General features: G+C 40.6%; 1 long non-coding RNA gene across 1 annotated transcript in view; it reads left to right on the top strand.

The window, feature by feature from the left end:
* LOC135412068 (uncharacterized) overlaps positions 1-27,752 on the top strand; it is a 122,052-nt gene that overhangs the window by 43,707 nt on the left and 50,593 nt on the right. Inside the window, exon 3 of the long non-coding RNA XR_010429486.1 lies at positions 22,964-23,033. This is a non-coding gene — a long non-coding RNA (uncharacterized LOC135412068). The remainder of the gene's footprint in view (positions 1-22,963; positions 23,034-27,752) is intronic.

Below are 27,752 nucleotides of genomic sequence, written 5' to 3'. Positions count from 1 at the left end.
AAAAATATCTACAAAGATGCTTTTCAGATACTTTGCCCTCCTCACCCTCTATGAGCAGGAGCCTTACAGATGTGGAACTTGCCAAGGAAGTGAAGCCTTGGTTTCAGTTTGAGCTTGGATGAGAGAATTTACGTCCCATATCTCTTTCTGTCTCTGAAGAGTGCCAAGTAACATGGTGCAGTACCTGTGTGGTCTCTCCGTGCACTTCCACTGGGTTTGCAATTGGCAGGGCTTGTTTGAGATGAGAAGGAAGGTGGACATCAGGCCTAGAGATAATATGGTTGTAGATTGGAGGTGATGGAAATGCATCATCTGATGGTTCATACTTCTGTGATCAGTCAATATATCACTACCCTGCTCTTTCTTTGTTTCATCCATCTGATGGGCTAATGGCAAAAATTGTTATTAGTCTTCTACATTTTGTTATACTTTTTTACTATGCCAGTCAGCCATCACTCCTTGTCCTCTTCTGCTTCCATGGTGTCTGTTACCTTTGTTTAATCAGCAAATTTGATGATCACTATGTTCCTTTTTTTTCTCCTCTAAAAGCCATTTATGAATATAATAAATAGGATCTCTCTTATTAAAATACATTTACCCTTAGTGAATTCTGTTCCCTCTCTCTTTTAAACTTGGTAGCATCACTTTCAAATGAACCTGGAAGAAAATGCAGGTGAAGTAAAATCATTGTGTTGACCAACTTTACAGACTTCACAGCAATCCATACATACATATTTCAATTTATAGAACAAATTCCCACATGATACTGAAGTCCATATATGTTAGATGGCTGTCTCTACTTTGCTTGAAAACAAAAACATTGTAATTATTTTGAAAAATAGTAGGCTCCATTCCAATCATCATTACTTTTCTATCTATTTCTTTGTTGGCGACTTAATGGAATATTGTCTTGATACCCTGTTTGACTGTCGTAATTTGACCAGTCTTTTTATATGACAGGAAGGATAAATATAACTAGTGATTTCTTTTTAAAGGTTGGCTGGGGGTGAGAGAAACAGAGATTGCTATATAATGTGAGAAATCACTAAAAAGAGTTTCAGAAGGAAATGCTGATGTCTCTATGGGTCAGTTCTTTAAATATTTGATAAAATTTAGTACAATTTACAGCAATATCTGTTCTAATGCTTAGTACCATAAGCACTACTATCATTACCATAACCACCACAATCATAGAAGAAAATCATAGAATGACTTGGGTTGGAAGGAACCTTAAAGATCATCTAGTTCCAACTCTCCTGCCATGGGCAGGGTCACCTTCCACTAGACCAGGTTGCTCAGCACTCCCTCCAACCTGGCCTTGAGCACTTGTAGGGATAGGGTATCCAAAACTTCTCTGGGCAACCTGGTCCAGTGCCTCACCCTCTCACAGTAAAGAATTTTGTTCTAGTATCTAATCTAAACCTACTCTCTTTCAGTTTGAAGCCATTCCTCTTACTCTGTCACTACATGCTCTTGTAAATAGTCTCTCTCCATCTTTCTTGTAGGCTCCCTGTATCATGGAACTTCAGACTTTCCAGATTTCCAAAGTCTTGACTCTTTTCTACTTTTTTTTATAGTAATTGTTATGTAGAAATAACTTCAGGGGGTTGATTATCTCCACCTCTCTCTGGCGTCTGCTGGATATGAGAATCAGAGAATATGCTGAGTTGGAAAGGACCCACAAGGATTATCAAGTCCAACCCTTAGCCCTGCACAGGACCATCACAAGTTACATCATGTGCCTGAGAGTATCATCCAAACACTTCTTAAACTCTGTCAGGCTTGGTGCTGTGACCCCTTTCCTGGGGAGCCTGTTCCAGTGTCCAACCACCCTCTGGGTGAAAAACTTTTTTTCTAATAGTCAACCTTATCCTCCCCTGACACAACTTCAGGCTGTTCCCTCAGGTTCTGTTCATCACAGAGAAGAGATCAGTGCCTGTCTCTCTTCTTCCACTCACAAGGAAGTTGTAACTGCAATGAGGTCTCCCCTCAGTCTCCTCTTCTTCAGGCTGAACAGACCAAGTGACCTCAGCCACTCCTCATAAGGCTTTCCCTCAAGGCCCTTCACCATCTCTGTTGCCCTCCTTTGGACACTCTCTAATGCCTTAATATCTTTCTTATATTGTAGTGCCCAAAACTGCACACAATATTCAAGGTGAGGCCGCACCAGTGCAGAGCAGAGTGGGACAATCCCCTCCCTCAACCAACTGGTGATGTTTTGCCTGCTACCCCCCAGGACACAGTTGTCCCTCCTGGCTGCCAGGGCACTGCTGACTCATATTCAACTTGTCGTCAACCAGGACCCCCAGGTCCCTTTCCATGGTACTGCTTTCCAGCCTCTCATTCCCCAGCCTGTACTTACATCCAGGGTTGCCCCATCCCAGCTGCAGAATCCAGCATTTTCCCTTGTTGAACTTCATGTGGTTGGTGATTGCCAAGTCCTCTAATTTGTTGAGGTCTCTCTGCAGGGCCTCCCTGCCTTCAAGGAAGTCAACAGCTCCTCCCAGTTCTGTGTCATCTGCAAACTTGCTTAGTATCCCTTTCAGTCCTGTGTCCAAGTCATTTATGAAGGTGTTGAAGAGCACAGGGCCCAAGATGGAGCCCTGTGGAACCCCACTAGTGACAGGTCTCCAGTCTGATGTTTCCCCATTCACTATTACCTTCTGTGCCTGACCCGTGAGCCAACTGCTCACCCACCACATGATGTGTTTATCCAGCTCTGAGGTGGATATTTTGTCCAGAAGGATACTGTGAGAGACAGTAGAGAACGCTTTACTGAAATCCAGAAAGATTACATAAACTGGCTTCCTTTGATCAACTGGGTGGGTTGATAAGCAGAACTGTCCTCTCATGAGGCCATTCTGACAGTGACCAATGACTGTATTGTATTTCAGGTGTTTTTCAGTACTTCCCAGAATAATCTTCTCCATAATTTTACCAGGCATTCCTGAAGTGAGACTGACAGGCCTGTAGTTTCCGGGGTCCTCCTTCTTGCCCTTCAGGCACATTTGCCAGCTTCCAGTCAGCTGGGACCTTTCTGGATTCCCAAGACTGCTCAAAAGTCATTGAGAGAGGTTTTGTGATTACATGAGCCAGCTCTTCAAGGGTTCTGGAATGTGTATCCTGCAATCCTACTGGATTGGTGGATCTTTCCTTGGTGAACCAGAGGTTGCTTCCAACTTAGACACCTGTCAAGGCATGCAGAGGGATGGTGATCATCCCCATCCTAACACACACTGTCAGGATGAAGTAATACAGAGAAGGGTTCAGAGGCGTGCTGAGTCGCCATAGTTTAGGATTGTGTTTTAGACTTGTATAGAAAGTTTAAGATTTAGTTAATGGAAATTGGGCATTATAAATTCTCTTTGTACTTTTCTTACTTGCTTTGCTATAATGTTAGCACATGAATAGCTTGTTCAATGACAGCCGGTGTTCAAAGCTGCCATTTCTGGCTCGTCTGCAGCAGTTTTTTTTCTTTCAGTTCCCAAGTAACGGCAGGTTAAAAGTGAAACAAAAAAATAGGTTGTAACTCACAACACACACATGGGGAGAATCTAACCTCTACAAACATGAAAAGGACCTTCAGCCAATTGGCAGTTGGTTAATAAAAAATCAAATTCTTTGTTGAACACAAATCTTTATCATTTTGAAAAGCATAATGAGACTGGAGTAAGTAACACTTACTAGAGTAAGCTTTTGGAGAAGAGTCACAATCATACATCACACACATGATACACATCAGAAATTATACACAACATTCACATCATACACATCTTTAAGTCACATCCTGATCAAATGTTTCCTTATGTATTTTACTGACCATATTGCACTCTTATAGAAAGATTCTAAATGCATTTGCAATTTAAATTAGCAAGGGCAGAAAAAACCCTTTTGTTTATACATAAGTGCTTTGAGCTTTCGATATGGCAATGATTCAGAAACACACCTCTTTAATACTAAATTTACACTGAAAAAATTCTTCAAATATATAAACATTTCTCTTGCTACATCACACTAATGCTACAGTATTCTTTAGGTAATTCTTCTCTGAATATTTGTTTGTTTAAAGGACAGGTGGATTATAAAGATGTTTCAGAAAGTCTTTATTTAATAGCACAGTTCTATATGGGTATTTCATTTTCCACTTCCCAACCCCCTTTCTCTTCCTAAAGGATCAAGAGGGTGTTCTCTAAAAAACAAGGGCAGGAAATACTCTGTTGTAGAACTGAGCTCTGTACAAATTCTTTGAAATAAACTGCCGTATAAAAAATGCAGATTGCATTGGTTTAACAAAATCACAGAATGGGTCAGCTTGGAAGGGACCACAATGGGTCATCTGGTCCAACCTCCCTGCTCAGACAGGATGTAAGAACTTAAAGAGCACAGTTGCCTGTCTCAAACGCTGTTAAGGCCACAGAAGGTGTCTCACTGTGAACTTCCTGGAATAACGGAAACTACAGCTGGGATTTCTTTCCACTTTTCCCAGTTCCTGCTGTCATGAAATGAGTGTTTTGAGGTCGCTCAAAAATCACCAGCAAAGGTATCAGCAAAAGCAGGTTTAAATAAAAGCAACAGCATGACAGAGTTCTTGGCAAGGTTCACTCTACTACTTACTAGACAGTTAAAATATACCAAGAAAAAGCACTCAGAAATCTAAAATCAATATCAGTCTGAACCAAAATAAACACAAGACCATCTATGTGGAGTCTGGGGCCGGGGGAGAGGAAGGAAAGACAAAAGCATAGAAAGGGTAAGGAAAAAAAGGCCTGGCAACACTTAACAAAGATCCTTATATGATTTCCTATACTATAGCAGTAACTTACTTAGAAATCTAAAGTACTTAAGAATTTAGGAAAACAGAATCCCTAGCACAGAGACCTGGGAGTTTGGATTGACAAGAAGCTGAACATGAGCCAGCAGTGTGCCCAGGTGGCCAAGAAGGCCAATGGCATCCTGGCCTGGATCAGGAACAGTGTGGCCAGCAGGTCCAAGGAAGTGATTCTTCCCCTGTACTCAGAGCTGGTGAGGCCACACCTCGAGTACTGTGTCCAGTTCTGGGCCCCTCAGTTCAGGAAGGACATTGAGGTGCTGGAGCAGGTCCAGAGGAGGGCAACTAGGCTGGTGAAGGGACTGGAGCACAAGTCCTATGAGGACAGGCTGAGGAAGCTGGGGCTGTTCAGCCTGAAGAAGAGGAGGCTCAGGGGAGACCTCCTCACTCTCTACAACTCCCTGAAAGGAGGTTGTAGCCAGGTGGAGGTTGGTCTCTTTTCCCAGGCAACTATCAGCAAGACAAGAGGGCATGGTCTCAAGTTGTGCCAGGGGAGGTTTAGGTTAGATATTAGAAAGAATTTCTTTACAGAGAGGCTGGTCAGACATTGGAATGGGCTGCCCAGGGAAGTAGTGGATTCTCCGTCCCTGGAGATTTTTAAAAAGAGACTGGATGTGGCACTTAGTGCCATGGCCTAGTAACCGTAGAGGTAGTGGATCAAGGGTTGGACTTGATGATCTCGAAGGTCCCTTCCAACCCAGCTGATTCTATGATTCTATGATTTGTTGTAGCATATGCACACAGACATAAAGAGTCTGTACGAGGTAGCTATGAAAAATTTCTCTCAAGTTCTATGAAATACTCACTTGGAATATTTTTGCATTCTACTCAATGGGCAAAGGATTGAGTCTTGAGTGAGATGTCAGCCCAGGATTCATCGGTCTGGATCCTCCAAGAGATAGCGAACATGAGACTCGCTAACTCTCAGAGGTGTCGCACTCAGAGGGAGATTGTGGTTGCAGCCCACTGCAGCCCAGGAGAGCTCAACTGATCTTGCTCGGACTGCTGTTTATAGGGTCACAAGAGAGTGGGCTTTAATCATAATAACCTTTCATCTCGGCTGCACTTTTTTGTTCTCACACCTTGAAAGTGTGAGAACAAAAAATATTACTCCACTTGGATTGTTATTCAAACAAAAAAAAAGTTTCCAAGGCTATTCATTAAAAAAGCAAGGAACTCATTAGACCACACTTAACTCTTGGAAACAGACGGTGTGGTGTTTCTGATAAGCTGGGAGAAGCTCAGACCAGGTGCTGTCAAGGCCAAAGCCTAAAGAGCATTTCTCAGATCAAAGTGCAGCCCTGGGGTGGGGGGCAGGGATGCACCACCACACCTGCAGTAAAACCTGAAGTGTCAAGGGCAACTGCTTGCAGCTTTGTCTTCCTCTTATTCTAGCTCTTCTTGAAAAATCTAAAAAAAAAATCTAATCCCTATGGATGTTACCTAGGAGAAGTGAAAACTGAAAACTTACAGAAACCAAAGAGATGTTTCTCACTCCTACATTTGAATTCTTCCTTTTCAAACTGCTCTGATATATTCTTTCCTTATTTCTTTACAAGCTGGAGTATCTTATTTTATTTAAAACATCCCCCTATAAAAGAGTTCCCATATGGTAATCTTTCTGTTGCCCTACATTCTTCTTTTACAGACTCCAAGGTACCTTCCTTGGGATGACCAGTACAGGGTCCAGTGGTCAAAATGCAGGCATACCACATATCAGCACAGCGGCTTTATGATGTTTCCTGTTTTACTTGCTACACCTTTCCAATTAATTCCCTTTTTAGTAGCATCTTCTTCATTTGATGACTGCAGGCCACTGAGCTGTAATTTTCAGAGAACTGTCATAATTTCTTTTCATAAAATGCACTATTTCGCTGAGGAACTTGTTGCTACAGCATAGTGCAAATACCACAAATTTACATGGATTAAAAAAAAAATAATTAAATCCATGAAACAAAAATTAATCAATGGCTATTAAACAACTGAGGGAATGTGGCTGGTTCAGGATGTTCAGACATCACAGATTGTCAGAAGATGGGAGAGTATGCTGGGAAAGGACCATTAACTGCCTTTTCAGTCTTCTCTCTAAACTTTTGGTATTGGCCTCTGTCAGGCAGAACTTTATGCTGGGTGGACCTGGCTCAGAAAGGCTCTTGTTATGCCATGTTCCTGAGAAATAGGAGTTAATACGTAACCCTTTAACATGTTAGTGCTGGTTTTCCCATGCTGATGATTTTGCGTTTGTCAGTGTTGAGTTCAGCTGACAACCCATTTGCTGAAGACTGGAGATCTTTTAAAAGCCTTCGCTGTAGGGTTAGTGAACCTATCTCATCCTGAAGCTTTGTCACTATCAGTGATCTAATACAGGCCATTTACATGTATATTGACCAGTGCAGCCGCTATTGTAGGTCCCAGGGAGACTGTCTTACTGAAATTTGTCCATGTGTAACTGGCCTTTTATTCCTGATTTTTTTCCCCCATCATTTAAAAAATAATTTGTGTATGTGAGAACATTTCCTTGTAATGTGTGCCAGTTTAGTTTCTTTAAGAGACTGCAAATGGGTGTCTTCTGGTCCTTTTGTATCATCTTGCTCCATCTGCTCATTGTCCCTTCAAACAACTGTAACTGTTCTGTGAGACATGACTCTTAGTACAAAAGTCAATTAGACACTTACCCATTATATTGTATTTGAACATGTGTTCTAATTCTTTGCTTTCTTCTCAGTGTAACCACTTTACCTGGCATGAAAATTTGTATGTGCAGTTTCCAGTTCCTCTGAGAGCTCTAAAAAAATTAGCATCATGATTTGGTGCCAAAACTAATGCAGATATTAAATTACAACTCAGTATCCATATTTTGAAGAAAGCATGAATGAGTATTATCTGAGCTGGTCTCTTCTGGGACTCCCTCTGCTGGTGCTCCACCTTGAAGTGATTCTTTAGCTTATTCCCCCTGCAGAGAAGGGCTGAAGGATGAAAACATTTTGTATAGTGAGCAGTAATATGAACCATTCATCTAACTAGTCTGGTCTTGTCTTCTTTTAACTTGCCCTGGCACTTTGACGACCACTGGGGAACCACTGACAAGGATACTACTTCCGTGTTAGGAAGGAGGTGTTTTTTCATGCTCTTTATGCCTTTAACTGGTTGCATCCTTAATAATTTTTACTCTCTTTATGACTGTTCTACATTTACATTTCTAGTTTATTCTATTTCCCATTTTCCTTATTTCCGTATTCAGATAAAGCTTCTATTTTCAGCAGGCTATCTTCTCACCACCCATCTGTGATTGTACACGTTGGGGCTGAGGGAAAAAGTCTTTACCAATCTTTGTGATTTTTAGTGTGCCATCACTGTGATGTCTTAAAACACTCTCCTTTGCCATTTACAAGCCTTTTATCCTTTAGCTACTTTATTTTTTTTTTCCTTCAGTGGACTTCTTTATTTCTATGCAATTCTCTATTTCTAATCTTAGTGCTGTTAGACTGAGGGTAGTTATTTTTTCTTTTTCACTCTTATAAGGATGCTGAAGTTCACCCTGGTATTATACCATAAATCTTGGGCAGTGACTCCCTAAGCTGAGTTGTATGCCTTGTCCAGGACCACAATAAGATTTATGTCTTTTTTGTAGCAAGCATTGGCCAGAATTTCAGTTGATGACAGTGTTTGGTCAGATGATTGTTACAAACTCTGCTTCAGAGAGTGAGAACTAGAAATGACCTCTGGGCTGGTTTATTGCCCAAACGGTGGTTACACAAGGAACAACTCTGTTGTGGTGTGCAGTTTTCCTGGTCATCCTTGAAGGATAGTCCAATGATAGTTGTCTTAACAGCTGCATCTGACTTATTTCCTCCTGCTGCTGTGCGTTGATATTCTTTAGCAGTCCCCATGCCAGCCCTGCATGTGATATAACACATGAACATGGTGCATATGTGTAGTTCAAGAGCTATAAGCTATGTATCTTTGCTGTAGAGGTAAGCCTTATTGTCCTTAGGATCTACAAACTTGATGCTTCTGGCTGTGGACATTGAAGAAATATAGTCCTGTACTGTTACAGAGCAGTAGCAGTTTTTAACCCTTTGAAATTTAGAGGATATTTTAACTCTTCTATTCTGAATTCTGTTCTAGGATTGTTCCCTGGCTTGGATTATTCCCTGGCAGACAAAAGGTAGAACTTTTTATAAGAATGTTTTTTCTGGATCAGTAAACATGTTTATGGGTAATTGGACATCACTTAGTAAGAATCATTGCAAACGCGTTAATATCGTAACACCCCTTATTCCATCCTTTTGACTTTACCTACATCATACATATTTATTCTTTCTGCTGATACAAATACTACCCTCCTATTTTGCATTTGATTCACGTATTCATCCACTACCTGAGAAAAAAGAGGAAGGGAGTGATGCAGGAGAGAGGAGCTTTTAGTATTCTGTAGCTGAGCTGTCTGATGTAATATGTTAGAGGATATAGGTGCCAGTAATGTGCAAAGAGCTTGAAAAATGACCAGACAGTGCCAAGCCCACAGTGCCTGTTGTCAGGAGGGCTAACAGTGTAATAAATCAACCTGTCTTGTGTCAAGGGTCATGTAGTCCAATGTTCAAAGCTGTTTGGCCAGCCTGATCCAGACAGGCATATGCTATTCATTTCCAAGCAGTTAGTGCTATTACAATACTAGAATCGCCCTAAAGCAATGTCTGCCCTGTGCTGCTTTGGTCTTTAAGTCAAGATCCCAAAGGGGAAAGTATCTAGGAGAAGGGAGTGAAGTGCTGTTTAGTTTCAGGTCTTATGCTTCTCCTGTAATTATTTTTACTAAGCAGTACTGGAAAGAGTATGGAAAACTGCTTGTCAGATGGGTTTTTCCTGTGCCTTTTATGTAGGACAGTGACACCTAACCTGTTGCAGATGGATGAGCCATATAGGCCCATAGCAGCAGATGGTTACAACAGTCACTGCCTTCCTCTGTTCATTTGACCACGCACTTGCAGAAAATGGACAGAACATGTCCTGTTTTGAACAAGTGGATATCAAGCAAAATACAACTAAATGATCCCCTTCAATCCCAGTAGTGCACATTTTGGCAGTTGTGTTGCTTCCTTGTAGGTCTCATTCCTACTGTGCTTTTCATCTCCATTCTGTCATGTTTAGATGAGCTGGAGGGGGGACAATCTGCTGCCAGCCCTGCTGAGATGAGAGGAGGGTTGGATCTTCCCATATGTGTCTTCTCTTACCCCAGTGTTTCTAGGGCTTGATAGGTACAGGGAAGCTGCAGTAGGCATTGCAGCCCAGTCTGAAACTTCCCATGTTCAGGAGGTTTAATTAGGCTCACTAGCTGGGAATATGCAGGGAGGAAGGTTAAGGTAGCAAATCAGGCTAATTACAGTCTTGAAGTCCCAGGAGTTCAGATCAAGTGATCTTCAGTGGCCCTAATCTCTGAGAAAGAAGCTGTTAATGCCGTGCTGTCTCTGCCAGTGCTGCAGGGCTGCTGGTTTCCAAGCCAGACATGTGGTGATTTCCCAAAGGGACATTCAGCCCTGGGTACCCGTGAGGCAGGTCAAGTCACAAACTTGGATGTGCTGAGTCACAAATTAGTATTTCCCCTCAGTGCTTTTGGATGGTGATAGCGGTAAGTCCTAGGTCTCTGCCAGAGCACTCACAGATCCACAATCTATAAATCCATACAGCTATGTCAGAGCTCACTGGGTTCCTACACAGCACCCCAACCTCTGTCTAAGCAACTCCATGAGCAATTGCGGGAGCTGGGGTGCTGAAACCTCCAACTGTCAGAACCAAATGGATGAGAGCACGAGTGACGTGGAGCGAAAAAGGCTGGCACACATTTCACATGGTGTTATGGGTGGGAGTGGGGCTTTAGACAAAGCTTATTGGAGAAGCCCTCCTGTTGAGTCACAAGGTGCAGAAAGGATACCCTTGCTTTCTAAACTCCTTCTCAGAGAGGAGTCTAGGTGTGGCTGCATCCAATCTTAGGCCTAGACTTTGTCAATAAAATTTACGTACAACTTAGTCCCACATGGTTAAAGATGGCAAACTGGGAATATTTATGTAGAATGAATTATTTATTATTACAAATTATTAGAAAAAAGATCTTAATCAGAACTATTTACTACACAATATAAAAGCTAAGAACTACTAGTAGTGTATAGTATAATGCACTATCTTAAAGCAATTATATCAAAGCAATTATATTAAAAGTTGGAAAAGAGATAATTATTAAGTAGAGATTTGATGTAAGTCATCATACAAACACTTGTGGACAGATCTGTTTTTTAACCTTGAGGAGTATCCTTGAAGGGGCATCCCCACTACAAGGGAGACTCTTCACACACTCCAGGAAGAATATGTTAGAAGAATCTGATCGTATGAAAGTGGATTGGACTTTTATAGTATAAAGTAGTTAACTGTCAGTCACATGTCTCCAGATTAGTTTAGCAGCTTATCTGCTACATCTTTGCCCCACTACCAGTATGTTGATTTGGGGTTGATGACTCAGACTGGCTCTCAACCCACCACTGATAGATTTGCAGTTTTTCCTATTGAGTTGCTTGACTAGTTCCAGGATGAAGAGCCCTGTTACATATAGCAAGTAATTTTGCAACCTGAAACAAATCTCAGAAGAGCAGTTGGGTGAGTGGCTTAAGGAACTTCATCACATATAGTGTGGAGAGAGTTTCAGTGAGAATCTGGCTTGGTCCAAATAGACAAAACTCCCTGCATTACAACCTCGAACAAAACACTGAAAGCAAAACAAAACTCCAACTCTGGAACCAAGACCATTCCCCAAAACTTATGAAACAGTTAGGTTAAAACAGGGTGTAAAGGGAAGATTCAGCAGGAGAAGTTTGACTAGTAGTAGACTAGGAATTTGGTTTGTTTGCTTCTAGAATTTTTCTCAAAGATTTGTAAACTCTGATGTTTGAGAATTAATTTTTTCAGAGGAACAGCTATGGTTATAATGTAAGTCTTAATTGTATGGGGTTTTTAAAATAATTTCACATATCCTATGTGGACTTTATTTCTATTGGGCTTTTCAGTGATTAGTTTTTTTCTAGAAAATTACTTTGCTTATGTAGCCCCCCCAAAAATAAACTGGATATATTCTTCCCAAAGTAGAGAATTTCTGTTTTTCTCAACATAATCAAATCCTGGGAAGGCCTTTTAAAAATTAAGATCAAAAGTTTTTAAAGTACTGGACTGGCACTAGCCCTGGAGTCTCCTACTCAGGCACTGTGCAACAAAGTCAGTTCTTACCAGCTCCTTTCCACATCTGCAGAGACCATGATATTGCCTGATGCTTTTGTAAATGGCTTTGAGAAATTTATAAGAAGTCATTTGTATAAATAAGCACGTCAAGCCATTATCAGCAGAGAACCTAACTGGAGTATCAAAATGCAAGACAAAAGACAAAAAGCAGATTTGATCAATTCATGCCGATGAGTACATAGCTAAGATTATTAATTTTTCAAATTATGATGCCAAAGATACTGTAATGTTAAATGCTTCTGAAAAATCCTGTCTATATATTCCAATAGGAAACTTTGTAATGATGAAGCATTAGAACTGAGAATATTGCTCTCTCTGCAGTAGTTTTAGGCAAATGCAATAACAGAAATAGAAAAATAGAGTGTAAAACCAGAACAAGGCAACAAACAGTGAAGACAGAGGGCGCTGGAACATGCCTGTGCAATTTCTGCGTTACGAAATAACTGAGAGCTGTTTGTCCGAGTAGCCTGTTGCTGTGTGGCACACACCAAATGGCAATTATTTACATGATTTAATCTGATATATGATTATTTTTGTTACCAAACTGTTTACAACAAAGCAAATCACCTACACACTTTCTACTCAACCCAGGGAAGGAGCAGGATGGGGATTAATAGGTTTTCCTGCCCTTCTCTCAACGTATCCTTCCATCCCACAAGGAGAACGCCTCAGGGAACTGACCCAGTGTGGAAGTAAAAGGGACATCTTGTATGTCCCTGTCTGAAGACAATGCACTGGCCTGGGGAAGAAGCAATCAGCTCTGCCATTCAAACTGCGAGTGCGTCCACCCTTCTCTGCTGCACAGTTCTGTTGTTCACTGTTTAATCTTCAAGTGGCCTTGCTAAAAGCACTCCCTGCCATTTCTAAAGGAGATAAATCTACTTAAAACACTTGGAAACCGACGTCCTCCTCCTTTGCTTGAAGGTGAGCACTTGACCTGAAGGTCTCAGAGCTCTATTGAAACAGATGGTGCTGGGTTTCCAGACATGGAGCTGCAGCTCCCAAAGCACTGCAGAGCTGCACAGCCCCAGCACATGGATTTACGGGGTCCATGTTTGCGACTGCAGGATCTGGGGAAGGTGAAGTGCCCTTGGATCACCAAGCTGGGCTCCATGAAGAACAGCAGAAACAGAAATGTCTCTGAAGAGTCCCATTTGTCCAGAGCTTGGCTAAATGACCTATGGCTAGACCCCTCTCCTGGAAACAAGTGTCTTCTCTTTGACAGAGTTCAGCTGGGCTTACCCTTAGGATTAGGAAACAGAAAACTCTGTAAGAGTAAATGCTAAAGGACAGCAAATTATAAAGTTTGGTAGAGATTTTGAGAGATTAATAATTTTTATATGCGTATTTCTCTCATTTAAGAGTTTATATCAACAAATTTTAAAACTTCAATTGAGTAGTTAAACCCCCCTGAAATATCAAAAACATATTCAAAATATTTACATACTGGTGCATGTTGACTGACCACATAATTTTCCTCCATCTTAGTTTCTGAAAAATATTAGATTTTGAATTTTTATCTTTTCTCTGACTAGGAATTATTTTTTCAGGGATGGAAAGTGTTTTTTTTCCTGTAATCTTTCATCACAAAGCAGATGTTTCTGTTGGTTACAATTTCCCAGGCAGTGAAAGACCAGTGGTGAACTGCCAATTACCACGACAGAGCTGTATGCTCTTCCAGTCCTTCAGCTTCTGAACTCAACATAAACTACTACGTGGTGCTCTGTGCAGATGGACCATGCAGCTGAAAAGATGGTGCAGGTACAGCTTTTGTGAGCATCCATTTCAAAGGATGGTTGTTGTTTCATGGTAGCTTTTGTGGTGTCAACATTGTTTTCAGTTCACATGGGAACACAACCAGAACCTCCTGGAAGTTTTTCAGAAATAATTGCTTTGAGATGAAAAATCTTGGGTTTTCAAACTGGACTGTATACTTTCCCTGTTTTTGCCTTCAGAAGTGACCAATAGCCTTGAATCTTGAATACCTCTATGATTAAAGCTTCATCTAGACAGACACATTTTCTGCAAAATATTTTGGCTCCAAAAAGCAGCATATTTTGATAAGATTTCATTTAATGAAAATGTTCTGACCAGCTCTACATGCATACTTTAGATATGTATAGATAGTTTCGATTGCCTAGAAAGAACCACCTAGGAGACAGTGAGGGTTTGCCAAAAGCAATTATATTTTATCTCAGTGTGGTTTCAAACCATTTGTGACTATCCAAGATCATGCTTTGGTAAAACAAACCAATGCAGTCCAAACTCCAGCAAGAAGCTAAACTGTAAAAGACAAATACATCTATATGTTGTGTTACAGTGAAAATTAGTATTGTGCTGCTAGAGAATTCTGTCCACATCTGTAGCGAATAACAAAGAGAGAAGATTATAGGATATTTTTATATTCTGAGGAGCAATGTGACCAGTGAGGCAGAATTTGATCCACAATTGCCAGGTTACAACCTGATAATGCACCATCCATTCTGAATGATACCGATCAGGGATGCTGCTTCATGATCTAAACAATTCCTTCAAATTGTTCCACAAAGTTCCAAGATCTACTGTATCGGAGGCAGCAGAAAGATCCATCAGCAGGAATACTGTAATTTAACTTGAATCAGCAGCTGGTGATAAATCATTTGTGACCTTAAGTAAAGCAATCCCAGGACTGTGGTACTCCCTGAAGCCAGACTGAAACCTCTCATATAAGCCATTCCTGGATAAAATTGCTGGTAGTAAAAGGGCAACCACTTGCTTCATCTTTCCTTTCCTCACATTCCAAGAAAGAGTTGTCATTAGGTAGAGCAGAAATCTGCAATGTAAGAGAGGGAAAGCTTTCCCCACTAACAAAGAGCAGGTGCAAATTTCAGCAGATCAGGGCTTGCAGAAAGCAAAGTCATTAACCATGTTAGCTATAAATGAAGCAAAGCGCTGAAAGACTGTCCGCAAGCAGCCATATGGGCCAGGAGTCAAAACCAGGAGTAATGGAGCATGATTGCTTTCCCAACTGTGTGATCTCAGCAAGAAGCAAATACAAATGTATAACACTTGCAGATACAGGCACTGGGAGCATAATTGCCAGCCCTAGTGCTGAACAGTCGCAGCTGATTAGAAATTCACTCTGTACTTGCTGAATTCCTCACAGGAGGCATCTGAAGGATTGTGCAGGAGGAGTGATTTGTGGGGCAAAACGTGATCAATAGCACAAAATAAGGCTTCAGGTCTGGTTTTCCTCATTAATAACAGGAAAAGAAAAAGGAGGTCTGGCTGGATCAAATGCAATGTGCTAAGAATGAAACCGCTTGGTGTTTCAGGAGACTAATTTCTGGGCTAAACAGTCACTGAAATAATTCCACGTGCTGCCATCTTCACGTTAGTCAAGTCTTGTGATTACCAAGGCAGCTAAAGTTAAGCTCAGAAAACTGAGAAAAATCAGGAGCTTCACAGACTGATTTGTTTTTTAAATGGAAGGAAATAAAAAGAAAAAAAATTATTTGTATGAGATGGTGAGGTTGGTAACTTCTATAAGAATAATAAAATAAATGTTGGATCTCTCACTTAGCCTGGTTGACTTGGAAGACTTTTGTGGGTTGTTCAGAAGTTGGCATAATCCTAGAAGAGGTAAACATGAGATATACAAGAAAAGTTATGCATTTTGATCGCTATCAAACATGTACAGCTATCAACACAGGACAAACTTGAATCTGCCTTTAATGCAGGTTTTCTTCTAGAAGACTCATTATAATACAGTTTTTATAGTTGGTTGCCCCTACAGTTTCAGTAGTTCACTGTCACACATAAGACTAATGTTAAAGCAAAAAACCACTCACTTCCCATGTTAAATATAGTGGAAACACAGCAAAGAAATAGAGAATAAAAGAAAATACCACTACTCCTAAAGAATCACCAGTCTTATACTGACTGCGTCTCAACTGTAACTTTTAATGATCTGGGTCTGGGACTCCATTAGTGTTTAATAAATAATGATGATGATACCCTACCTGCACAATACATGCAAAGCTCGCATTGATGTCGATGCGAGTTCTCAGCGCAGACCCATGGCAGGATACACCTGTGACAGAGATGAATTTTCCATTAGAACAAAATGAGTAAGACCTGTCTCAATCAGCAGAATTCACAGCACCAACAGACATTCCTTGGAGGCTCAGTGAAAGATGTCTGTCCTGGGCGGTTGAAGGCAAATTGGGCGGGAAAAAGTGAGGCAGGCTTGGACAGCCACAAAACCAATTTGGGCTGAGGTAAAAATGCCCTGATGTGAAAAAACCCATGCAATTATATCCATATTTAATTTGTATCACATGGAAATCATTGCTTTCTTTCTCATCACACAATAGGGGAAATTGGTATTTTCACTTCTGTGAAGGCAAAGGATAAAACTGATATTGGGGGAGGAGGAGGGAGTATGAAGATGCACAGAACAACCTTTTGAAAACCAGGAAAAATGAAATGCTGTTTTGGTAAATAACAGAAAACTACTACCCACACAGAAATCTGGAAAATAAGCCAGACCATTCAGTTGCATGTTTTTCTTCAAGGATTTTGCAAAAATGCAGAGACGAGGCTTTGTGTGAAACAGTGAGACAGCTAAGCGCAACAGGAGCACAGAGAGAAAGCTCTTACGGTGTGATCTTGAGGAATTAAAAAAAAAAACCAAAAAACTTTTGGCAAGAGGTTACCTCAAAAGACCTGAATCTCTATGTCAAGAAAAAGTCTCTCTGCTATTTTGGCATTAATTTTGTTATGGAAAAGGGGTGGATTTTCTGTAAATAAAGAATAATGCCCAATTTTGTTATCAGCTGCTTCTCTTGGAAATCTGCATATTTTGCTTGACCATTTGTGCAAAAAGAAGTAACGCTTTCTACTGATCTAAGGTGATCAGTGAAGAAAAAAAAGGAAAAAGGGAAAAGATAAGAAAGCACAGGTAACTCAATTGCCTTTTTGAAAGATGTTTAACTGTTGTTAAGTGAGCAAGTATATTTTCAGGAGGAAAATCATAATTACGCCTTAGAATATCAGGTGGAAAGTATTAATTTGGTAAGGGGTATACCTGTGTTGCAGTCTTTACATTATGTTAATGATCCCAACAAAAAAAAAAAATCACATCTTAGAATAGGTGACTAAAACAGCACAGGAAACCATCATCTACTTAAGTAAAAAATAAAAGCCAAAAATAGTTATAAGCAAAAGGGATGACAAATTTTGCCTATCAATGAAATAAATAAAATATAACAGAAATATTTGGTTTTTTCTACATTAGAGTGTTAAGTACAGGTAATGCACAGCGTAGAGTCAGGGTTACTGGCAGTTACCATTGTTTTGTAATAACCATTTTTGGATATGTAGAGCTGAGATATCTGTTTAATAAATGTGCATTTGTAAAATGTGAAACCAACAGTTCATGTCTCTTTACAATTGTGCAGATTGGGCACCCAAAACCCAGAGTGACACTTCGAAATTCTGGTCCAGATTTCTATGAGTGCTACTAGAAAATTGTACTTTTTGTTTAATAATATTGTCAGCTTTTATGGCTCTAAAAAGTGATCCCAGCAATTTGTTTTACTCTCATTATGGCTTTTACATGGCATAGTACAAAGAATGTAAATATTTCTTGAGCTACTTATTGGTGCAAATGGAAATGTGAAAATATTTATTGCTGAAACAAAAGTACAATCTCTATTGCTTAATTATGATAATCTAGGAAAATTGTTCTTGCATAATACCATATAAAGTAGTAAGAAAAAAAATAGCTGTTCTTTTCTATTGCTTGCCCTAAATATGTCCAGGTAAGATGTCTTGTAATAAACTTGTAATTTCATGTTGAATTTCTTATTTAAGCCATAATTTGGAAAGAGTACAGTACTTTAAAATGCAATCACTATTGCTTGTGCTGGGAGAAGCACTGCTGAAGTTTTGGGAGAAGTTACAGATTTCAGTGTAATGTCATTTAAACTAATATCTGAAACTGTAAGGATTTTTATTTACATATTTGTACTTTTAATTTTTGTTTTTATTTTAGGGCCATGAATCTGTTTTCTAGCAGTTAGAAAGTTTTGAACAGAACCTAAGTTACTTCTAGTCCTTATGGCTGTGAAGTTACCTTCTTAATATAAATAATTACTGCAACTAAATTTGTAGAGTATGTAACCCTTGGGGATGTGGAACTCATTATGTTTTGTGTAAATACATAGCGATTAGGATTGCCTAATGTGAAATTTTGAAATGTGTGCATTTAATTTCAATTCCTGCTCTGGAACAACCAACTGGAGAAAATAAAGTATTATGTCCTATAGAATTTGCAAGGTGTTTCATTAGATTTACATGCCAGGGAAGACTGCCAGCTCTAAGGCTTCAAAGGGCTTTCTGGGGAAAACAACCACACTTTAGTAATAGCAAAAAATATGTAGTGTGGTGGTCAGTTTGGTTTTGGATTTGCCTTGGATTTAGTTGGATAGCTAATAGGAGAGACAAGCACTGAACATCCCTGTGGCTGAAGCTCTTCTAAGAGCTTTGTCTCGTTGATGGTTTTGGTGTGCAAATGACACCTGAGCTCCTGCCGGTCCCCACCTGACTGGGGACTTTTGTGATGCTTGCAGGACTTTACATCCTTCATACCTCCAACACTGCATTACTGGTAGCTGAAACGGGCACAATGATTCACAAGTTACTGAAGGGAGGTGGAACTCAGATATACAAACCAGGTAAACTTTGTTTCCTTAGAAGGATCTGGAACACAAGTCTTATGAGGAGCAGCTGAGGCAGGTTGGGGGTCTTTCGCCTGGAGAAAAGGAGGCTCGGGGTGACACTATTGCTCTCCAACTAACTGAAAGGAGGTTGTAGCAAGGTGAGGGTTAGTCTCTTCTCCCAGGTAACAAGGGATAGGACAAGGGGAAATGGCCTCAAGTTGCACCAGGGGAGGTTTGGTTTGGATATTAGAAAATTTTTTCCACCGAAAGGATTGTCAAGCATTGGAACAGGAAAGTGAAGGAGTCACCATCCCTGGAGGTATTTAAAAGATGTGTGGCATTTAGGGACACGGTTTAGTGGTGGACTTGGCAGTACTGGGTTAATGGTTGGACTCAATGATCTTAGTCTTTTCCAGCCTAAATGATTCTGTGATTCTAAGACCAGTTGAAATCAAGTACTTTCTGGTCCCAAAAGGAATGTCTGAGTATGAGCTCCCAAAGGAAAACTAATATCCCCTCTTTCCATCTTAATCTCTGTCCTGGTGCTGTCTCACAGTCACTTCAAGCCAAGTTGAAACCAGGATGCTTTAAAGAGCCCTTTCTTCCCCTGCTGCTCTCCTTGCCTTGGGTCTACAGACCTTTCTTTTGGAGTGACAGCTTCCTGGTCTGCAAGCTAATTTACTTTATTTTAAAGATGTTTGGCAGTTGGGATTACTTTGAAGGCAGATATTTTGCAAGATATATTTTTTTTAAGTTTTCAGATCTTCAGTTTGGCACTAGCAAGAAGCCAGCTGAGCGAGTTACCTTCTCTGTGATTTCAGAAAGGGCTACAGTCTTTATTTAGATTCCTCTGAACAGTATGGAAGTGCTTGTGAGAACTGGAAGACCACTGGATTCAGTGGAAGCTGGATTGTGCTCTAAATTATCATAGATTCTTTGGGCAAAATTCTGATATCTGATGCATAGCTATAAATTGGAGAACATCTCCTTTTATTTTAGTAATTACTCTGGTGATGGAAGTGAGAGGCTGGATAAAGATGAGCCAATCTCCAGTGGTGGATGTCTCATTGAACACTGAAATCACTGGCTGCTGACATCTCAAGTCCTCGCTCTTCCTCCTCCAGAGTGACCAAGTGGCCTCAGTGTGAATTTTGGTGGATTTGACACAGAAATCAGCCTAAATACAACCTTTCTCCAGTTCCTTGTGTAATGCATTTTATCCCTGTGATAGGTGTGCAGCTTTGGGGTGATGCCATCTGAGGAAGATCTCAGGGTCCATTTAGTTACACCACAGCTGTGTGTGTGTGTGATTTGGATATAGTTTGTGTTTAAAACTGGAGTACTGTACCATTGTTATGTTTTTACCTGAAGACAAGTAGTGTGGATTCATTACATGCGATAAAAACCAGAGCTTTTTCAGTGAAGAGTTGTGCGACCTTTCCTGTTTTGTTTGCCCAGAAAAATTGTGTCATCCTAGCACAGTTCTATTTTCCACCTGATTTTCTATCTGTGCTGGAGAAAAGAGGAAGGTAATTCAGCTTTACTCTTGTTTTGTTATACTAAATAGAAGAGCTAAGCTCTGTTTTCTGGCCTTTGCTTTTGTTTTACTGACTGTCCTTTGACACCTGTTCTGTCATCCCATCTTTCCCTTCTTTTGCTTTCCTTCTTTCTGGATGATCTCTGTTCCTGCAGTGGCAGTTCCCTGCAGAGGGAGGCAGGCAGCCGCAGCTCTGCCACAGCTCTGTCTGCAGCCCCGGGTGCACATGTGTGTCTGCTGCCGTGGAAGGATAGCAGGAATATTTTAGGCGGTGTCACAGAGCTGCAGGTGGGTTTCCTTCCGGTCAGAGTGTGCAGCCACTTCATCCTGCCTTTCTCTGGGCATTGACCAGCTCCCGAGGAATCTGCAAGCAGAGACCTCAGCCAAAATCATGAGATAAATGACATTTCTCTGAAAGGAAAAACAGTCACTATCTTTCATTTGCACCATCTGATTTCAGTTGCATGGCTTGCAATGAAACTATAAATAACATTTACAATTTCTTTTGCTTCATTTGTATTTAAGAAACATATTTATTACATAAACTCTTGCTACTTTCTAATAGTAATTCTACAGCTATGTTTGCCACAGCAGTTCCCCTGTTACATTACTGCAATTATAATAAATTATTGAAGCAGAAGCCTAAATATGTACATAGCCTACTCTTTCAATTTTAATTTCAATTTAAATATTTTATATAGTTTTCCTATAGATTCTTTATTGATGGCTAGTAATTGCATCATCACAGATAATATAGTTTTGTTTTGAAAGATGCTTTTGGAAATTGTACCAGCATTGTTAATTATTCAGGACAAAGAAAAAAGTTAAGACTGTCTGTCTTCAACATGTCAACAGGATAAAAGAGATAAAGTGTTTGTATCTAGAAGAGTATACTAAGCCCAGTAGTAAATTTGGTTCTGCAAAGAGGGAAAAGCTAGAGTCATGCCTGAGACGCACTATGAACATCTGGTCTTCAACATAGAGATGAGCTTCTGCAGTTAGAGCTATTTTATTGACTGGTTGAATTTGAAGTTGGTATAGGAACAGAAAAATAATAGGTGTCACCTAGGCTCCCAGTCCTAGCCCCTGCCTCTCCCAGTTTTCTGACCAAACCATATTTCTGCTTTCCTTTGATATGCCTTGTCCTTTGCTTGAAGGAGTTGGACTCGATGATCCTGAGGGGTCTGTTCCAATTCAGTAATTTTTAATGATAATATTAGTCATCATTTCCTAATTGTATGGTGAAAGACAGTGATAGTGATGTACCAGCAGATCATGTAAATCAAAGAGAAGTTATTTTTGTGTCAATATATATTTGTTTGCCTTCTTTTTTCTTTTTGATTTTTTATTGTTTTATTTTAAGAACCTGTACATACTGAATAATACATTTTGTTAGCAGTTCTCCAGCAGAGAGTGTCAATTTCCATCCTAGGCTTCAGATAGGAAGTAGCAGGTCTCTGCTTCCTCTTCTCCCCAAGCTTCTATTGTTCTACTAGCAGCAAACTCCCAGAAAGTTTGAAAAAGGAAAATAATCTGATCTTTTTTAAATTCCCTTGTACTAAACTATAGAATTAAGCTTTATATTAATATAAGAATTAAAACATGTAATGGGAAACACAATTTTTATGAAGATGTGAAATCAGAAAGTCATCATGAGTTTTCTACTTATAGCCCAATGGAGAAAAAGAATAATTTTGCTTAAATTCTGTTATCTGTCACACGAATAATACATCTTTATAATAGGAGTTTTCTTTTTAATTAGATAATGTTTTGTGTATAAATTAATGTTGGACAACTAAAAAATATAAGAAAACTGGATACCACAGTTAGGCATGTATTGAAGAATGCATGGCTTTGATAGAACATTATCAGACAACTAAATAGCTATGTTAATAACTGGTTAGTTAAATTCATACATGAAACTATTTTTAGTCAAACTCCTTGTTGATCTCAGGACTCATTTTACAAAGATTTTTTTACAAAATGCTACGGAAACAAGAGGATAGTGTGGAAAACAGCTTTCCAGTTTGGTGAAACTTAAAAACTTTACTTATTTCACAAGATAAAACCACAACTTTTTGAAGATGAAAGAGAGGATACGGTATTAGAGTAGTCCAGTGGGGAACCTGGACTGCAAGAGAGCCAGACTCCTGATGTGGGTCTTTCTAAGGGGTCTTGGATTCCTGTGGTTGTTATAACCACAAGGCTATTCTCTTTCCTCTCTCTTTCATTTTGATCAGAAATTATGTCCTACAGCAAGAACTTTTCTCAATGAAAGTTTCACCTAAACTAGTAGACTTCTGTGGAAAGTTGCAATTTCAATACACTGGTATTTTTGGCAGAGTTGACTAGCTCTACCTATGATTACATATATGTATAAAATCAAGTATCCCCTACAGTAAGTAGCTGAGCAATCACATAGTTGTTAGCTAAGGCTTTATTTTATTATATTTTGATGTAACTTCTTAATAAATTGGAACTTATAAGTGATGTATTGCTTAATAAAACTCAAACCTGTGATCCAACACATTTGTAGGAAACAGGCTATGGGTAATCCTCAAGCTAAAGCTACTTAAATTTGTGCTATACTGCATGTACCTTATTTCCACACAGAAGGTTATTCCCCCTGACTGAGTTGGTGAGTTAAAGAAAAAAAGGCAGCTAGCAGCACTGTGATGGCAGCGTAACTTTTTTTCCTTTTCTGTTAACACTCTGTATACAGTGGTCCTTTAATGTTCAGTTCCAAAATTAGATAGTACATTTCCTGGGAGGATTTTTATGCTCATCAGTCATAAAGTTGACCTTAACAACTGAAGGTGCCCAGTCATTTGTTTATAGACAAGCTCACAAAGGTATTAAAATGCTTAACTGTGAAAGCTAAATCTCAGCTAGTGTGATATGTAAAATCCAAGATAAAGTGGTTAATAGGACAGTAAGAAAAGACTTTGGTAGAATTAAAGGGAAGTGTTTCACCTCATTTGGGTATGTACTTTTGTTGAAATGATGATAGAAGAACCAAACTGTTTCTTGTTCATTAATACTGTTATTTGTAATAAAGCCTTTAATCTTTGAAAATAACTTTTTAAATTATTGTGATGAGGGATGATAGGAAAGCTAAGCAGATGCTGCTCTTTCTCTACGTGTTGTACATATCCTAGTTCAGAGGACACTTAGGCCAATAATGCAGGAGGCTTTTTGAAATATAGTTACTTAGAGTCAGTCTGACTGCAGTCTTATGCCAAAAAGATAGTTAATACACTTCATTTTTGTTTTAACTCATCTCTTTGTTTCAAAAAGTTGCCTCTGTTTGCATATACTTTTAAAAGTAATATACAGTATATCTTTAAGCAGATAGTATTGGTATGGGGTTTCTCTATGTCATTTTCTTGTGCAAGACTGACATTGTATAGGGAAAATATAAGACAAACATCTTTCCCTCCTACTGCACATTTCTTTCACCATTACTGTGATTCCAGTGCAAAGGCTGGACATACAAGAGAGCTGCACCTTTATAAAATGAAATTTTTTAGTTCATCATCAAGGAGAACAAAGATCACTGTGAAAATAAGTGAACACTTAAGTGGTTTTGCATTTTGGTGTTCATAGATCCTAAAAGTCATCCCCCGTGCAATGACTTTTGCCTAATATTTCTATAGCTATGCAGTTCACTTAATCTTAATAAATAGGAGCATGTACTGCAACCACAAGCATAATAAGCATTGGCAGCAAAAAACATTTCACACAGCTTTCCCGTAGTACTATTCACCTTTTTCCCTCAGACCCAAAAAAAGCACATGCCCATCTCCACTAATCTTCCCAAAAACACAGAAGCTGTCAACTAAGAGCTCTGGCTGCAAACTCTGCTGAAAATTTCCTGGTGCCCCAGTTGCAATGGGTGATAGCCCTCCACAGGCTTTCAAGGGAAATGTGATCATTTCTTGTCCATCTTTGTGTTCTCAGCACCATCCAATTAATAGTGGACCCCAACCAGCAAGGGTATCCAGCAGTGAATATTATTGAGAACCCAACTGAGCACCTGCTGGTAAGGTTTCCCTGTTTCCCTCTGCACTCTAAATACTCTCATTGTTTATTCATAGAGTCAAAGATTAAAGCCAGAGAGGACTACTGTGATCATCTAACCTCTAATCAAAAACTTTTCCAATTTTTCAACCTCTCTCACTTGCCAGCATTACATGTGGAAGCAGAATGCTGTTTACAGTGACCCATTTAGATTTCCACCTTACTTCAGTCCTTCTGGACTTGTTCAGGTGTCCTGTTTTCTTTTTCAGTAGTACCTGCAGTGAATTTTGTAGGACTAGTGTCTGTTGTCCAATCCAGTTTTGAGCTCAGGTCTATCTCAGAGGTCCCAGCGTGACAACTCAGAATCACAGAATCACAGAATATGCTTAGTTGGAAAGGACCCACAAGAATCATTAATTCCAACTCTTAGCCCTGCACAGGACCATCCCCAAGAGTCACACCATGTGCCTGAGCTTCTTGAACTCTGTCAGGCTTGCTGGTGTGACCACTTCCCTGGGGAGCCTGTTCCAGTGCCCATCCACCTTCTGGGTGAAGAACCTTTTTCTAATATCCAGCCTAAACCTCTGCTGACACAACTTCAGGCCATTCCCTCAGGCCCTGTCGCTGGTCACCACGGAGAAGAGATCAGTGCCTGCTCCTCTTCTTCCCTTCACAAGAAAGTTGAAGAGTGCAATGTCTCCCTTCAGTCTCCTCCAGGCTGAAAAGACCAAGTGACTTCAGTTGCTCCTCATATGGCTTCCCCTCAAAGCCCTTCACCATCTTTGTTGCCCTCCTTTGGACACTCTCTAATGCCTTAATATCTTTCTTATACTGTGGTACCCAAAACTGCACACAATATTCAAGGTGAGCCTGCACCAGTGCAGAGCAGAGTGGGACAATCCCCTCCCTCAGCTGTTTAAGAGAGGTAGAGATCCTGGTACCAGAACTGAGAATCAACCAACTATACTGATGTTTGTGTAAATTGTTCAGGCTTACATCTGAAAACTTACAAAAACTGGCATCTTGAGTTTTTCAGACAGCTTTTGTCCTCACTCTCCTCCTTTCCATTTTGTCTGTGTTTTGTTTGGTTCATATTTTGTTGGAGTTTTGTTTGTTTGTTTTGGGGTTTGGTTTTTTTCTGATTGTTTGTTTTTCAATAGAACAATATCAGTGTCAAAATTCAAATGCATTTCAGAGAAGTCTAGGTTTTCATACTGGTAAGTATCCAGAGTAGTTCAAGAGACAAAGCTTGAGGAGGAAACCAGTGAAGAATAATTAAATGTCTTCAAAACAAGCACTCTGCAGACCTCAGACTGTCAAATCATTGCCTAAGCTTGGCTAATTAGTGCTGTAACAATGTGCTTTTAACACATAGCTGGTACTTTGATGTGAACTGGTTTGTATCTGGAAGGGTCTGAAATGGGACAGAGTGAAAATGTGACCATTGGCAGCCCCTTCTGTAGACGTACCTTTAACTGCTGTATTGTGTGCTTAATTCTGGCAGGTCAAAGCCTACCCTGAATGATTCCATATATCTGTATAGATAGACAGGTGTTACTGATATATGTCATCTTAAATAAAAGATACAGAATACCCTTCATACCTGATTTTTAATTGTAGGTCAAGGTAACTGAAGGATAGAAAAATCTTAACAGTTGTTAGCATACTATCAATCAAACAAGTTCAGGATTCATTCATGAAAATGGGTCTTTACAGACACAACCCACAGAAGTCCATGATGGGACAGATATCCACCCTGCAGCCCTTTGAACACCCCATGCCAGAGCAGATAGATGTACCCTGAAAGAAACCACAGCCCATGAAGACCCCATACTGGAATAGGCTCTTGCCAGGAATTGAAGCCATGGAGAAGAGCCCACACAGCAGCAGGTTTTCTGGAAGGATCTGTGGCCTGCAGGGGACCTACACTCTAACAGTCCATTCCTGAGGGATTATACCCAATGGAAATGACCCACACCAGAGCAGTTCTTGAAGAACTGCAGCCCATGGGAAAGACCCATGTTGGAGAAGTTCATGAAGGACTGTCTCCCATCGGAAGGACCCCACACTGGAGCAGGGGAAGAGCGCGAGGAGGAAGGACCTTCAGAGACAAGTGTTATGGACTGACCACAACTCCCATTACCCATCCCTCCTTCGTGAAGGAGGTAGAAGAGTTATGAATGAAGTTGAGCCTGTTGAGGGGAGTGATAGAGTGGCTTGATGTGTAGCACTAGGTCTGATGAGAAACTTGTTTGAACATGTCTTAGGATGGCTCTTTGTGGTCTCTTTGTAAACACGTTTCTTCTTCCCAACACCCCCCACAGCAACTGTTATCTCCCATGCAGGAATGTCCTGGGAAAGGTGTCCTGAGGTGTCCCATTGGTCCTTGTTAACCCTTTCCTGTGATTGGGTGTTCCTGTAAACCCCTTGAGACTTCTAATTGGTTAACCTGTGATTCTCCCTAACCCTATAAATGTGACATCCCCAACAATAAACGCCCTCTTGCCTCCTCTCCACGCCCGGTGTGCTGTCTCTGTGCCTGCCATGGAGCCACGTGGGTGGTGGGGGGAGGGGGGAGCACCTCTCCCCTCCAGGCTCGGGGCCTGAAAAACCCTGTCGCTGGAGTCCCCTTTCCCCGTCCTTTCAAGACGTCGGAATGGTTCTTCAGATGGAGAAGGAACCACAACTGGGCTCCCCCACGTCGAGGGTGGGGAAAGGGATCCAGAACTGGTGCCACCGTGTGAAGAAACGAATTTACTGAACTCTTCTATGAAGATAGGTGATTCCTAAGGCGCAGATGCGACATCTGTGTTCCCCGACGCCCCGAAGTCTTCCCCAATCCCCCTCAATCCGCCGTAATTGGTGCCACGTGGTGAGGCCAAGATTGTTTGAACTCTTCTGTGAAGATTAGAGCAGTCCTAACGCACAGACTGGGGCGAAGTCGTGCACAACGGTAGGACCGGAGTCTAAGCGTCAAGGTATTAGCAGACGGCATCACCACAAGAGAGCAGCCTGTTTTGAATACCTCAACCTTCCTGAGGACATTCAGGTAAGGAGCAGACCCGGCATATTCCCTTATAAGCAGACTTCGGCATACTCCCTAAACCTCTCCCCCTGTAAACCTGTAACTACAAGAAGCGTGCATGCCTCTTTAAGAGAGAAAAAGAAAGCTTAAAGAACATATCTAATTCCATCCGCAAGTCATCTAATAAGACTGTTTTGCTAACCTGAAAGATAGTCCCGTTTCTAACAAGGGACTTAGACCACGCCAGCATGGCGAAAAAAGGGTTAAAGCTACTAGAAACAGCTCCGCAGCAATCCCCCTGCGCGGCTCCCGGCCCCGGGCCGGCCCCGCCGTGCCGCGGCTCTGGGGAAGCCCCGA

Source organism: Pseudopipra pipra, chromosome 3 (genome assembly GCF_036250125.1).
Source record: "Pseudopipra pipra isolate bDixPip1 chromosome 3, bDixPip1.hap1, whole genome shotgun sequence".
NCBI lineage: Eukaryota > Metazoa > Chordata > Aves > Passeriformes > Pipridae > Pseudopipra > Pseudopipra pipra.
This window is presented reverse-complemented; position numbering and strand designations above follow the sequence as displayed.